Source organism: Sorex fumeus, unplaced genomic scaffold (genome assembly GCF_029834395.1).
Source record: "Sorex fumeus unplaced genomic scaffold, SorFum_2.1 ptg000034l, whole genome shotgun sequence".
NCBI lineage: Eukaryota > Metazoa > Chordata > Mammalia > Eulipotyphla > Soricidae > Sorex > Sorex fumeus.
This window is the reverse complement of record NW_026606091.1, coordinates 12,992,917-12,996,272: the sequence shown is the minus strand read 5'-3', so window position 1 is coordinate 12,996,272 and position 3,356 is coordinate 12,992,917. Positions and strand designations below refer to the sequence as shown.

Below are 3,356 nucleotides of genomic sequence, written 5' to 3'. Positions count from 1 at the left end.
CAATTCTATAGCAATTCAAAAGAACATGATTTCACTTCTCACCAGGAGTTTGGCACAGATCAAAAAGAAGATGAAGAAAAAAAAAACAATATTGGCACAAATGTGGGAGGAAAGGAACCTTTATCTATTAGTGGGAATATTGACTGGTTTAACTTCTTTGGAAAACAGTATGACACTTCTCAACAAAACTAAAAATTGAGCTTCCATATGAATAGCAGTTACACTTCTCAGTATTGACCCAATGGCCCCAATACACTATTTCAAAAAGATTATTATGTCTCACTTGCCACAGTATTCACTGTATCACTGTCATCCCTTTGTTCATCGATTTGCTAGAGCAGGCACCAGTAATGTCTCCATTCGTACTAGCCCTGAGATTTTATCAGCCTCGTTTTACTTGTCCTTCCCAACGGTACCGCATTGAAGGCCCTTTCAGGGTTAGGGGAATGAGACCCATTATTGTTACTGTATTTGGTATATCAAATACACCACGCGGAGCTTGCCAGTCTCTGCTACGCGGGCAGGATACTTTCGGTAGCTTGCTGGTTTCCCTAAAACAGAAACCTAGACTATAAGAGGAGACTCTGTGTCGCTCTCTTCTGGGAGCTTTGTTTTATAGTCTCTGGATCTTGGCCGTTGATGTGATTACATGGCCCTGGGGGCAGCTTGTGGGTGTAACTGCCTAGCTACTGGAAAATAGGGGATCTGGGTAAAGGAGGCCCAGTCCTAATCTGAGCAGTCTTGGAGATCTCAGCCCCAGGTCCCACACACCTGTGTTCCTCTGCTGGTTCCTTCATGCGTGAGGCTCGTCTGAGCATGTGGACAGTGGCCTTAAGCATGGCTGTGGCTGGGTTCCAGAGGTCTTCAGCTGCCGGGGCTCTGCTCAGGGAAGAGAGGGAAACTCATGCCACCCCGTTCCGAGGGCCCCAGTGAAGACACTATTTACAGTAAAAAAAATCTTGAAATATCCAAAGTGAAAAGGTGGTTTGGTATACATTTTTGTGTTTAAGATGTAAAACTACCCATGCGTCTATTTGAAAGTGAGATTATGTCAACTATAAATATATAGCTTAAAATTTATGGAAATTATGAATAAAAATCACTGATATGCTGAAAGGAGAAAAAAATGAATCATATAAAATACATAAAATCTATTTTAAAAACCTCCCCAAAATACTAGCAAACTGAATTCAACACTGCCTTAAGCCTGTATGGAGTGGTTCTTGTTCCAGGGATTCCAATACAGTTCAACAGCTGTAACTCAATTTTTGCAATATCATTCATTAATAGAATGAAGCATAAAACCAAATGACATTTCAATGGAAGCAGAAAAAGGGTTTTACAGGGGCCAAAGCAATAGCACAGCGGGTAGGGTGTTTGCCTTGTACGCAGCCCACCTGGGTTCAATCCTCAGTATCCCATATGGTCCTCTGAGCACTGCCAGGAGTCATTCCTGAGTGCAGAGCCAGGAGTAACCCTGAGCACTGCTGGTTGTGGCGCCAAAACAAAACAAAAAAAAGAATAAAACAAAAAGGGTTTTACAAAGGGTGAAATCCGGTCGTTCTCAGGGAATCTCTCAAAGAAGAAATCTGAGTTGCAAAACAGCACATGAGTAAATGCTCTACATCATTAATCACCAGGAAGATGCAGATAAAAAAAAAAAACAATGAGATATCATCTCACACCACAGAGACTGGCCCACATCAAAAAGAACAAAAGCAACTGATGCTGACATGGATGTGGCGAGAAAGGGACCCTCCTTCAATGCTGGTGCGAATGCCGACTGGTTCAGCCCTTTTGGAAAACAGTATGGATGATTCTCAAAATATTAGAATTTGAGCTCCCATTTGACCCAGCAATACCACTCCTGGGAATATATCCCAGAGAGGCAAAAAAGTATAGTCGAAGTGACATCAGCACTTGTATGTTCACTGCAATACTGTTTACAATAACCAGAATCTGGAAAAAACCCGAGTGCCTGAGAACAGATGACTAGTGAAAGAAACTTTGGTACATCTACAAAATGGAGTACTATGTAGCTGTTAGAAAAGATGAAGTCATGAAATTTACATACAAGTGTTACTACATGGAAAGTATCATGCTAAGTGAAATGAGTCAGAAAGAGAGGGACAGACATAGAAAGATTGCATTCATCTGGGGGAATATAAAGTAACAAAATAGGAGACTAACATCCAAGAATAGCTGAGATAAGTACCAGGAGGTATACTCCATGGCTTGGAGGCCAGTTGCACATGCTAGGGGAAAAGGCAGCTCAGATAGAAAAGGGAGCACCAAATAAAGGGTGTTAGGAGAATCCTCCTAGGATGGGAGATGCATGCTGAAAGTAGACTATAGACCAAACATGACTGCCACTCAATGCCTCTTTTGCAAACCACAGCACCCAAAAAGAGAGAGATAACAAAAGGAAATGCCCTGCCACAGCGGCAGGGTGGGATGGAGGGGATGGGGGGTGGGAGGGATACTGTGATCAGTGGTAGTGGAAAATGGGCACTGGTGGAGAGATGGGTACTTGATCATTGTATAATTGAAACCGAAGCACAAAAATTTGTAAGTCTACAACTCTACCTCATGGTGTTTCACTAATAATTTTTTTTAAAAAGGGTTTTACAAAATTCTACATACAATCATGATTAAAACTCTCAACAATACTTACCTGGCAGGGAAGACAGTATTATCACGAAGGTGGTTTTCCCAGGGTAAGGTTTGTCTATATCATTCCGAGTGTGCTGATCCCTGTGAGTTCCCCAAATGTGAAAACTCCCGACTGCATAATTTGTGGTAGTTGGGGGATCTGCTCTCTCAAAAAAAAAAAAAAACTCTCAACAAACTGAATATTGAAAGAACTCAACATAACAAAATTTGTATTTGACAATCACATAATTATCATCATATATTTGTACTAAAATTTTTTCCTCTAGTAGAATAAATCTTGAGAGACTGTTCCTTTTTGGCCCACTTATTTATTTATTTATTTATTTATTTATTTTTAATGTAGAAGTATTGCTATTTATTCAGCCATTAATTAGGCTGATAATTGGACATGAACTCCACCTTACCTTTTTTATTTTTTTTTTATAAATTTACCTATTGAATCACTGTGAGAACAGTTACAAAGATTTTGGGTTTAAGTTTCAGTCATACAATGATGAAACACCTGTCTCTTCACCAATGCCCATTTTTCACCACCAAAAATCCCAGTATATGCCCCATCCCACACACTCCCACTACCTGTCGGGCAGATAGTTTCCACATTACTCTCTCTCTACTTTGATTTCATTCAATATTTCAACCCCAGACCCACCATTATTATTTGGGATTTTACCTCAACACTCAGA

General features: G+C 40.3%; 1 non-coding gene across 1 annotated transcript; it reads left to right on the top strand.

The window, feature by feature from the left end:
• Positions 1-2,666: 2,666 nt before the first annotated feature.
• Positions 2,667-2,825, top strand: LOC130026758 (U1 spliceosomal RNA). The gene has a single exon (XR_008792938.1). It is a non-coding gene; the product is annotated as a U1 spliceosomal RNA (small nuclear RNA).
• Positions 2,826-3,356: the final 531 nt, after the last annotated feature.